We start from the raw sequence: 13,095 nt of genomic DNA on the forward strand, positions 1-13,095 counted from the left end.
ACAGAGGGCTTAGGGGCAATCAGGCAGGCAGGTAGGTGAGTGGTTAGGAGCCAGCAGTCCCAGATTGTGAGAGGAGTGTCTGACTGCCGGTTTAGGCCTGATCCCTTTGGGGACATCTCCCAAGGGGTCCCCGATTGGAGTGGGTGCAGGCTGGGCTGAGGAAACCCCCCTCCGTGCATGAATTTTGTGCACTGGGGGATGGGGTTCCCTCAGCCCAGCCCAGTCTCTCACAGTCCGGGAGCCCTCAGTGGATGTCCTACTGATGGCCACAGTCTGGCAGCAGAGGCTCGGAGCAAACGTCCCGTGTGTGTGTGTGTGTGTGTGTGTGTGTGTCTTCTGGGGGCTTGCTCCCAGCCACACCATGGAGGCTTGGAGCAGGAGCCCCTCTGTGTTGATCTCTCAGGCTCCTGGCCTCCACTACCTGTTGTACTCTCCCTTGAGCTATGGCCAGGATGGGGGTGCTGCTTGCAAGCCGGGCTTTCCTGCTCCAGGATCGCCATGGCGACCAGGGAGCAGGCCCAGCTGGGGGCTGCCCACAGGCCGGGCTTTCCCACTCCCAGGTCTCCATGGCAACCGGGGAGCAGGCCCAGTTTGGAGCTGCCTACAGGCTGGGCTTGCTCTCCTGCTCCCGGATCCCCATGGCGACTGGGGAGCAGACCCAGCTGGGGGCTGCCTGCAGGCCGGGCTTTCCAGCTCCCATTTCAGGCCCAGCTGGGGGCTGCCCTCAGGCCGGGCTTGCTTTCCTGCTTCCAGATCAGGCGCAGCTTGGGGCTGCCCGCAGGCTGGGCTTGCTTTCCTGCTCCCGGATCAGGCGCAGCTGGGGGCTGCCTACAGGCCGCACTTTTCTACTTACTGATGGCTGGATCATCACAGCGACCCAGGGCCCAGTGGCACTTTCCTGCTCTCCAATAGTCATAGGGTCCTGGCTGGGGGCGAGGCTTAGCAGTGCAGGGCTTAGGTGACATGGGGGTCACGGCTAGAGGCTCAGGTGGCACACAGGGGTCCTGGCTGGGGCAGGGCTTATGCCCCGCTGCCCAGGGCTGCACATGGGGCTGGGATGGCAGCTTGCACTGTCCTGCCCTGCCTGTAGTATAGGATAGAGGCCCGGTGCATGGATGGGGGCCAGCTGGTTTGCCCTGAAAGTGTCCCAGATCAGTGTGCGGGTCCCACTTTGGTGCCTGGCCAGCCTGGATGACGGGCTGATGGCTGTTTGCAGCTGGTCACACCCCCTTCAGGGTGGGGGTCCCCACTGGGGTCCCTGGCCAGTCTGGGTGAGGGGCTGAGGGCCGTTTTCAGGAAAACCTCTCCTTTTTTTCTTTTTTCTTTTTATTCTGGGATTTATTTACCTTCTATAGCTGTCACTGGAGCTGAGAGCCGGCTCCAGCTCTGAGGGCTGAAAGCAGGTTCTAGGTTTGTTTGGCTTCTATAATTGAAACTCTGTTGCCATCACTGCAGCTCTAAGCTCTGAGGCTGAAGCTGAAAGCAGGTTTCTGGAGCTTGTTTATTTTCTATATTTGCTACATAGTTGCTTAGAGTGCAGTTCAGAGACCAGCAGCGGAAGGCAGAGGAAGGCAGGGAACCTTGGCTTCCTCCATCACTGGAGCAAGCAAGCTTCCTGTTCGCTTCAGCTGCATAGCTGCCGGATGCCATCTTGGTTGGCAGTTAATTTGCATATCCTGCTGATTAGCCAATGGGAAGGGTGTCAGGGTTATGGTCAATTTGCATGTTTCTCTTTTATTAGATAGGATAAATACAGTGGAACCTCGGTTCTCAAATTTAATTTGTTCCAGAAGACTGTTATTGAAGCCATTTGTTAAAAAAACAAATCATTTTTTCCACTAGAAATAATGTAAATTGAATTAATCCATTCCAGACCCCCAAATTGTTCCCTATTTTAACCTTTCTTATATACAGTACATGTTTAACATACTGTTTAATCTATCAATAAACACTTATTTTATTAAATTTATCAAACCACTCCCTATTAGCCTTAAAGGAGTCACTTTTAGCACTTGGTCCAGTGGTGCCTTTCAGGTCAGTTTGCAGCATCTTTGCTTGTTCATAAACCACTGCCTCTGAAATGGTTGTCATGGGCTAACTGCTTTGTCTTTTATCCAAATCAACAAGAGTTATTGTACCTCTTCAATTGCTTGTGATCATTGTTTCTTTCACACCCTTAGCAACATTAGCACTCTTGATGACCTCTTTATGTTTTAAAAGTGTGTTAATCATTGATTTCCTCAGCAACAAAAACAGTCTCTCTTTTGTTTATTGCCTGAGAGATACTTTTTGTTATGCTGAGGTTTCAGCTTGAAAGGGTTGCCAGTAAGAAAATCAAGTCTGATTGACAACAGAGACATTTTTTCTGTGAACAATTTGGTCCAGAACTGAGTTGTTTGACATGGGAGATGTTCAAGAACTGAGGTTTGACTGTGTCATTAACTATACAACTGGTAGCTAAATCAAGGACATCAATTCATTAAAAAGACAAAATGTCTTCATTTCAGGCATTTATAAAACTTTAATTTTCAAATATGTGTTACATACACTATTGTTTCAGAAGCCATCTGAGATAAACAACAATTTTTCTAAAATTTATAATCTCCCTTCTGCTATAAACTAAATCAGTATAAAGCTATACAATCCCAATCTCAAAAAAAATGTCTTTTAGGGATTTATTTATTTTTTCATTCATACGCTCTTTTTGGTACTAGTTATAAACATAGCAAAGACTCTGAACCTCTGGACCACCATAGTGTAATGTGCAATACCCAGTAATAGATGATGTCAAAAATGATTTAAAAAATAAAGGAGATGTTAGCTTTTAATACTATATTTATTAATGTTATTCATAAGGTTTCTGGAACAGAGCACATTTATTATTTTTTACTTATAACAAATAATGTGCTGGTTCCCTTGTGCTACAATGTCCTCCTTCTGGGGCCATGCAAGGAGAACAGGAGGTCACTCTACACATACTGTGTCTGTATCGAAGGCGAGTAATCTCCCACCACCGCCCCCCCGCAAAAAAAAAAATCCTAAACAATAAATCTGGACATTTATACATGAACAAGAGGTAGCTGTCTTCCATCACCTTCTGAGAGAGTTTTTTTGAAAAGTAATGGGAAGGATCTTAGGTTCTCACTGTTTGGAATGTCTCCATGGTCCTTGGTCTTATGTCCCCTTGAAATGTAAACAAATACGTCTGGAGTTCACATTATATATTCAGTCAGAAATTACCTCCTAAGAATTGTGGTTCAGCCCAGGTTTCAAGGTTTAGTAAACAATTTCTCAGAAAGCCCTAATTATGCAGAAACAAAAATATTTTCTCTTCAGCCCCACAGGAGAGCTATGGGGTAGTAGATGCTTGGTGAGGTCTTTTAGATTGAGGCAAAAAGCTGTCAGCCATGTGAAAATCTGTGGAAATGGAACATCCGGCATAAAGATCATAAGGTGAAAATTAACTTGGAATGTTTTAATAACTGAAAGAAATCTAATGTGACTGGAGTGTAATGGAGAGAAGGAAAGGAACGGTATTCAAAGTAGAGTGTAATCAGATCATGCTAAGCTTTACAGAACATCAAAAGGATTTGGATTTTATTCTAAGTGCAATGGTAAGGGATGAAAATATTTTTAAAAATAATTTGTTTCAATTACAGTTGACATAATATTATATTAATTTCAGGTGTACAACATAATATTATATATGTGATCACTTACAAAGGGATCACCCAATAAATCTACCCATCTGACACCATACATAGCTATTACAATATTATTGACTATATTCTCTATGCTGTACTTTATATTCCCATAGCTGTTCTTATAACTGGTAATTTGCACATCTTAATCACGACCTCTTTTTCATCTATCTTCCCAAACCCCCTTCCACTGGTAACCATCAAAATGTTTTCTATATCTATAAGTGTATTTCTGTTTTATTTGTTTATTTTATTTATTTTTTTATTTTTTTGGATTCCACATATAAGAGAAATCACATGGCATTTGTCTTTCTCTATCTGACCCATTTCACTTAGCACAACACCCTCTGGGTTCATCCATGTTGTTGCAGATGGCAAGATCATTCATTTTTATGGCTGCGTAATAGTCCATTATATATATGTGCCACCTCTTCTTTATCCATTTGTCCATCGAAGGACACTTAGGTTGCTTCCATTCCTTGGCCATTGTAAATAATGCTGCAATAAAAACAACACCCATACATATGTTGCCCACAAGAGGTGCACTTCAGATTGAAAGGCACACAGAATGGAAAAAGATATGGAAAAAGATATTTCAGGCAAATGAAAGGGTTTTGAAGCAGGGGAAAACAGGGAGAACCATGAGGAAGCTATCTCAGTAGTGTAGGTAGAAAAAAAGAGGGATTTTGGAATCTGGTGTTAGTGTAAACATAGATAGAAGTGGGCATTGTACTTATTCAATAATTTCTTTATTATTCCTTCATTCAACAAAAGGTTTGGGACCCTGTTATGTGCTATGTAGACATGGACAACTTTCTGGGGACATTATTGATTGAAAGATTGACATGATATCGCTTTTCCTGAAATTTATGATGTAGTGAGGGACAGAAAATATTGTGTTTAGGATTATAGGAGATGCCATGGAAACAAGGAGGAGCACCTAAATCAGAGTGGAGCTGAGACACATAAAGGAAGTCTGAGTTACAGTTGCATTCAGCTGTATGTCATCGAAACTTGAAGTGCTTTATTTCATCGTATTCTTCATGAGTTTACAGGCAGATAGTAGTCCAGAGTTGTTATGGTGACATGATGACATCGAGGTCCCAGACTCCCCCTACTTTTCAGCAATGTTTTCCTTAGTACAAATCCATTCTCATATTTACAAAAATGTGAGTGCCCTTCTAGATATCACTTTTCAATTCTATGAAGGAGGGAAGGGAAAAGGGAAAGAGCATAAGATATATTTAGCAGTTTTGCCCATTTTTTTTCAGGAAGACAATAATACTCTGAAAAGCCCAATTCTTAACTGCCCCTTACACCTCTTTGCCCAGAACTGGACAATAGGACCATCTTCATATTCATGGGAGTGTGGAAAGCCCAGTGTTTTTAAATAGAAGCATTACCCACCAATGTTTAAGTTGTGTACAATTAGAAAGAGGAGTGGAGTGAATCAATATTAGGAGGATAATTACAAATGACTGGCAGAGTGATGATTTCTGAAGAAAGTGAGAGCAAAAACTTGAAGAAAAGAAAAATTCTCAGAAGGCCATTGAGAGATTAACAGGCAAGAAAAAGTTCCTATCACTTAATGTTTTTTCTCATTTTTTTAAAACAGCAGTGATAAGACATAATATAAAAAGAATGTATGTGCTCTTTATTTGCTGTAAAGTTGCTATTGAAGATACTATTTAACTTTAGTCAATTGTCCTTTAGACTGTAAACTGAATTCCCCTTTTATTGTCCTTTAAATTTTTTATAATAGCTTTATTATATCTATTCCTGTTACTTAAATATCCTTTAAATCAGTTTAGAAGTAGGTGAAAACCACCTGCTTCAGCCATGACTAAAAAGAAATAAACAAATGTAATAATACTGTGAACTTGATGGAAATAAAGCACACATTTGAACATATGATTTTCTTAACCAAATATTTAGTACAATGGACCTTGAGTTGGTCCACGATAAACAGAATACATGACTATTAACAAAAACAGAGCCACATATATCATTGGCCAAAATATTACCCTTGTAATATAGGAATCATGCAAATTAAGACAAATTTAAAAACATACTCAAATATAAAAGATATTCATCTTATCCATTAATTTCATATTATGTGAAATATTTGTTTCCTGACCCATCTTAATCTTTCTAGCTTGCATTTCTTTAAACTTGAAAAGAAGGAAAATGACTTAGGAAAAATATCAGTAAATAACTCTTGCCAATGGATTTCCACATCTTGCTGAAATAGTGATTATAAACTGATCCTCCCAAAATTATTTGTTCCAGCAATGATCCCCCCTCTTTTTTTGAGTTAAGAGCTCAATGGTAGGTTTAAGTCCAATGTATTTTTACACATGATCTTGCATGATCACATGATTTAAATGTGGATATTCAGCAATCCCATGCCTCAGAGAGCACAGAAGATGCTGGGCAATGCTTAGGACAAGAAATCACTATGAAAATGGAAATAGTCAAGGCTTACACAAGCCTAACAACATTGGTGGGACTTTGCACAAATTATTATTGAGGATTCATTATATCTGTATAAAACTCATTTTTCAAGTGACTGATTATATATTATAAACACAGTAGTTTTAGTGTTTTCTCTCCTGTTTAATTTCACATTTGATTATTTGGTGAGTCCCCTATTCAAGTGTGAGTTATGTTTCATTTTTATCTTGACTATATTTATTTAATTGAGCATGAATATGTGGAAGCATTCCCACAATCTAGCCTTTGGCATTTACAGACTGGACATTCATTGGTGCATTCCCACCCTGAAGACCTTTTTCTTTTTCAATTTAGATAATAAGTAAATATTTACTTAGAATGGAGTTGAGAATCCATATTGGGCAAATATATGTATTTCTTTATTTTTATCTTTATGTTACTATATTGATTATTACTTAAAAGTACAATAATTTTTATGTCACATTCTTTCTTTAAACTTGACATTTAGAACATCACAGAAGAATTGTTTTCAAAAGACAAACAGATGCTCAAAAGTGTGTATGTGCCTTTAACAGATTGCTAGCTACTCCAATATTTCATACACACACACACGCACACACACAAATCATTACATCACTCACTCAATTTCTAAAGCCTCTTAGGCTCTGATGGTACAAATGAAGTGAACATTCAGCAACCTAACACTGGACTTCAGAAATGGTGAAATTGGGGAGCCACTTAGGGTTTAATACCCTCTCTATTAAGAATTCTTTTGGAGAAACCTAAGAGTTGCTGTTTGGCACCTTAACATGCATAGGAAACCTGTTGAGTGGAAATTGGCTCAGGTATCTAAGTCCTGAATGGATTTCTTGTTCCTAAAAGGCTTGCTACAAATGCCTGTGCCCAGAAAGAGGGTAGGGGGATCAGATGGGTGGTCAGATAAGAATACCCATGGATTTCTGTGACATTTCAAAATCTAATGTTCACCTTCCAAAATAGCAATTGGGCAAAATGGAAAGAATCATTTGACCTAATAATTGTTTATATTAAAGTTAATACATGTTTCAGGAAATAATTTTTAAAGGACATCATATTCTGTGAAAGAACTGTGTCTGTTTCAACAATACTTTTTCAGTGTTCTTAATATATCCATCTATGTTCATTGTGGGGAAGAAGTACATTGGGTTCAAATAACAAGGTGGTTGCAAAAGTTTGTGTTACATAGTCAAAGTAATTAACTGTGGGATGAAAAGATGGGAGCTGGAGGAAAATTGGATTCCACTTTTCCAAAGCTGAGAGATGTAGAAGCCTTTGCCCAGCAGAATGAGCAGATGGTCTAAATCCCCTTGGAGTACAAGGGCTCAATTCAATACTTGGAATTATTTGGAATTATTCATTTAAAAGGTTTGGTCTCTTTTGAGAATGTAATAAGCCAAGTAAGAATAAACTGTGTCATTCAATTTTACCATTATAAGTTGTCTAGTGCAATTCAAAATAATTATTAAGGGAGCTTTTTATGCTTGGGAAAAACAGTAACAACATCCAACACTCAACATTTGCTGTGGCTGGGGTAGGCCATTTTTTTGTTTTAGAATGCCAAGTAACTTACATTGATTTGATTTAAAAAGCTAGCCTGAATGAAGCAAGTATGATTCTATCCTCTGTATTTGAAATAAACCTGGGCAGACAGTGAAGACGTGGGAAACCAAAAGAATCATTCAGCCAAGAATAATGAGTTGGCTCTAACAAAACAAAGTTTATTGTGAATAAATACAAATTCCTTCATTTCAAGTGCCGACAAGTAAAAACTAAAAAGAAAAGAGTGTGTTAAGTTATAAGACAGGGAAGAAGGTATTTAGCAGCAATATGTATAAAATTAATTTGCTATATTAATTCTGGGTTCTCTGAAGAAACAGAAGGAGCTTTTCCTCTTGCTTTCATTGTTATATTTAATGCTAACTATATGAAGAGTGTTAGAAGGTAGGCACATTTATTTTTATCTTCACCTGAGGATATGTTTTTGTGTTGTGTTTTATTTTTTTTTTTTATTGACCTTTAAAGAGAGAGGAAGGGAAAGAGAAACATTGATGTGAGAAACATTCTTTGCTTGCCTCCCATACATGCCTTGACCAGGATTGAACCCACAACCTAAGTATGTGCCCTGACTGTAAATTGATCCAGCAATCTTTTGGTGTATGGGACGATGCTGCAACCAACTGAGCCACTTGGCCAGAGAGATATAGAAACATTTTTAAATGGTGATGCAGAAAAAGTTATTAATATTATTCCATTCTTGAAGAAAATACAGGGAGTGAATACTTTTTCAAATGATATATTTCTATAGTCCAAAGCCATATATTTAAAAAAGTAGGGAACATTAATTTTGTTCTTTATCTCCTAACCTCTGTTTTTTTAGGATGCTACCAAATACCTTTTGAATGTGCCAAAAATTAACTATGATGGTATGATCAATCTACTTTGAAATAATTACAGTAAAACTAATATCAAGAGTACATTTGGACTTACCATTTTTTCCCTTCAATGTATTATACTTTTTGTTACAATAAAAATATATGCATAAACCTGTGATGCTGGGCCTCATAAACATTTAGTATAATCTATATATACTAGAGGCTCAGTGCATGAAATTTGTGCATAGGTGGGGTCCTTAGGCCTGGCTGATGATCAAGGCCAATCAGGTTCCCCGCCTCCCAGCCTCCCCGCCTCCTCCTTCCCTCACTGCCTGCATCTGCTGCCACCTACCCCTGGTTTCCTGTCCCAGCCCAGGGTCTGGTCCTGATCAAGTGATTAGGGCCTGCTGCCTGGGGGAGTGGGGATGCAGGGAAAGGAATTGGGAGGTTGGGCGCTTGCCCCAAGGAGGGAGCTGGTCCTCACCCCCTCTGGGAAAGGGGCCACGTCCACTGCCAGCCACCCCCAGTTCCCCATCCCAGCCTGGGGATCCTGCCCTGATTGAGTGATCAGGGCCTGCTGGCTGGGGGGAGGGACTGGGAGATTGGCCAGCAGGCCCCATCGGTGATTGAGGCTTGTGGGCTGGGGGCAGCTCCTGCATTGAGTGTCTGCCCCCTGGTGGTCAGTGCACACCATAGCGATTGGTTTTCTGGTTGTTCCAGTCATTCTGTCGTAATGGTCGCTTAGGCTTTTAAATATATAGATAAAAGCCTAAGTGACTGAATGACCCAATGACCAAATGACCAAATGACCAGATCGCTATGATGCGCACTGACCACCAAGGGGCAGACGTCCAATGCAGGATCTGCCCCCTGGTGGTCAGTGCACTCTCACAGCCAACCTCCTGCAGCCAGCCAACCTCCCACGGTCCCTCCCCCCAGGCCAGTGGCCCCGATCGGCCTCTATCACTGGCCAGGCTGAGGCACCCCACCTGTGCACGAATTCGTGCACTGGGCCTCTAGGGAATGTATTAATGGGCATAGGAAATTCACTCGTGATTCACGAAAATGCCACTACTGGCTAATTAGTCAGAACCACCCCAAAAGAACAAGATTTTAGCAGAAAACTATCTTATTTTTCTTTAGTAATAAATGGTTTTGACTTTTCAGACTTCTAGACAAGGTGAAAACTGGTTTTTCAAAAGTTTAATCCAGTCCAATATGTGCAAATGATTTAAAAACATGAAATGATATATATAATTAGGGTGGTTGCAAATAATAAGCGTAATCACTTTTCTTAAAATACTGGAATTTCTGGCAATGTTGGGTAATGTATTTCTGCATGACAACAACCTCCTGCAAGAATGTAGTCATTGCTGCCTCAGGCAAGCTCTGTGTTCTGTAATTGACTATGACTCCAACTATTCACTTGATGTGCCCACATGTCCATTCGCCAGGTGGCTCCCGTCACTTACATTGCCTTCCAGCCCTTGTAGTTCTTGAAGTTTGTTTTCTGTTCAAGAAAAAGGTGGTGCTCAATTTAAATAAGGAGTTCTGGGCAAATCCCCACCTTTTTGAATGTATATTGAAACTATTGTAATAGCCTGAGTTCCTGTCTTGGAAATTCCTTATAATCCTTGTTTTTAAAAGGCATAGGCCTGTCTTACTATGACAATAGAGATATGATTAAAACAATTTTCCTTACCATTATCCAGTTTGTGGCTTTCAACAAAGATTTGTTGGAAATACAAACCACAATCTCAGTGCTTTTATTGGTAAATAAGGTTGTATTGGTGAACCGATACAGTAATTGCACTTTTATAACCATCAACACTCCAACTTACAATTATTTTAAATTTAATGCGTTTGGCTAGGCATTTCCAGAAATGAGTGTGCTTATGTAATCCAAGAAATAAGGAAATGCCTTATAAATCTAGGGGTGTTTTAAAAGCTTTCTTAAAGTTCTTCAATATCAGATACCTAGTTAGTTCGTGGAATTGATCATCTGTAAATTAATAGCTACCAACCAATTAGGTACTATAAATACTGTAATAACCATGAATTCTTCATTGAGAGCTTCTTGCATATATCAGTAAATCTTGTATATAAGGGGACATTTCTAAAAATACCTGAAAAAACAAACAAAGGCTTAGGTATCATGTGATATATGAGCAGTAATATATCAGTATTTCCACTGGTAGTTGTAAGGTAATAAACTCAGCATTTCTTTAATAACATTTTCCCCTTTTGTGGTACAATAATACCTTCAGTACAATAAAGCTTTACTCTTATATCTGCTTGCTAACTTATCAACTAACAATTTATGCTGATCAGGCTAGTTTATTCTGTTTTTAGACTCTTGAGATTAGAAATATTTGGTTAAATTACTTGCACTACTGAGAAATTGATTGAACTTATGTGTAAAGCTTGTTTGGGCCCTCTTTTGAGTGTAGCTGAATCTGTTTTTACAATTTATGAACAATGCTGTGTGGCCTGAAATTTTATTAAAACTTAGACTCAATCCATTTGTGTGTAAGAGTACATGGCTACAGCTGATCCTGTAAGCACCTGAAAAACCCATAGTTCTACAGTCTAGTCTTCAGTCATAAAGCTGTTAGGCTGTATCTAAATATGGCCACAAATTGGTGAGGGAAGATTTATGAGGTCAAAATTATTTTCTGGCTGCTGTATTAATTGAGAGATCAAAATTAAAATCAACATCTATATATTTTCTGATTTTCTTTATATCATTGGGTTCAGGTCCATTTTAAAACAAAAAGGAACTCTATGAGTGAAGCTAAACATGTGGATGATACAAACTTCATCAATCCTGAAGGTATAGAGATACAAATTTTTCATGTTTTATAACATAATTTTTAGTGTGAAGCTAAAAGTTTGTTTAAACTGAAAACTATGCTAAAACTGGTCTTACCTACCTTTTCCTTTAACTTTGAGAAAAACATATTTTACCACTTTGATATTGTATTGAAGCATTATATACATCTTCTGTAATCCCCTATTATCTTTCATCATTAATTTATTTATTGAAATATTATTGAGTGCCTCACATGCCAGCCAGTCTTCTGAGTACCAGGAAAGTATTAGGGAACAAGGAGAACCCACGCAGGGATTGCATTTAGGTCGTGTCGGGAGGGAGAAGACCTATAAACAAGTGCATCATGGAGTACGTGGGAAAATGGTAAGTACTACAAACGCTGATGAGATAGAATCATTCCGGAAGTAATATAATATCAGATACCTAGTTTATAGCAAGGTGAAGAAGAAAAACACAGCTCTTAGCTCCATCACTGAGAGGTAACATCATGGGACGGTGGTGGAAATCTATCTTTATTCCTTACCCATTGTACCAACTGCCGGTGAATGTCAATTTCATCATGCTAGGTTTGATTCTAAAAAAAAAAAATCTCACTTTCATGTCCCATATTGAAAATATACTTATATTGCATGCTCGAAAAGATGTAACTTTCCTATAATTAAGATCCTAAAATACTGACTCATTCACTGTGTTTTATAATGGCTGCATCTGACCAAGAGGGCTTTTTACTTTCATTTTCTAGCTGGGGCAGTTCAGTCACTGTGGCTTAGTTACATGATTTCTAAAGGAAGTTACGAAAGAGCCAGCTAGTTTGAGTCAGGGTGCCTTCCTAGTCTAAATTCGTTTTTTTTAGGAACTGAAGGACATTGGTCGCTTTCCTTCTATTATGAAACATTATGTTCTTTCTGGACAGGATAATTGCTTAGATTTCCACTTCTGGTTGTATCAGGTACTAATGAATATTTTATATGGCTAAAATTATTTCCTGATATGAGCCTATGCTGCATGTACCCCTAATCGAACACTCAGCCAAGTCACAAAGCCTATAAGACAAGAAATCCTCTAATAAAGAACTCAGAATTTTCAGAAAGCTGGTAAAATTTTCCCTTGAAAGTTTGTGGAAAGTAAGACATGGCTGTTCATCACATTTTAAAAATGAAATAGCAACAAATAATGTCAGTTACTTTATCTCAACTATTTGATCTTTTCCTTGCTGAAAGCCTCTAATGGAATTACTATCTTTTTAGCTAACCAACTTGTAGAGTATGTGGGTAGAGGTATTCAATATTTATGAAATGTCCATTTTCTCATAGGATAGAAGTGACTGATTTTTTTTTCATAAATGAAAGAACATATTAATTGCTACTTGAACCCGTTACATTTTCATTTTAATTCAAAGGTAGTAGAGGACATAATGGTCATGCTTTCAAAGTAAAAGCTGAACATTTCTTGAAAACATCCCGCTCAAAAGCTTCAGAGTCAAACAGCCTCTGGAAGAGGAAGGAAAGCTGCAGTTCCTGTCAACACAATTAGGAAGAGGCTTCCTAGAATCGTTTTTATGTTTTTAATAAGAGTGCTTAACCACAAAAAGGCAAGGACATTTTCATTAGTGGTATTCAAAAAATTGGTAGGTTCAGGTATCTTATATTTACTCATGAGTAGAATGGTATTATAGCTACCCTTGTTTATGGAGCTT

This window comes from Myotis myotis, unplaced genomic scaffold (genome assembly GCF_014108235.1).
Source record: "Myotis myotis isolate mMyoMyo1 unplaced genomic scaffold, mMyoMyo1.p scaffold_m19_p_2, whole genome shotgun sequence".
Taxonomy (NCBI): Eukaryota; Metazoa; Chordata; class Mammalia; order Chiroptera; family Vespertilionidae; genus Myotis; species Myotis myotis.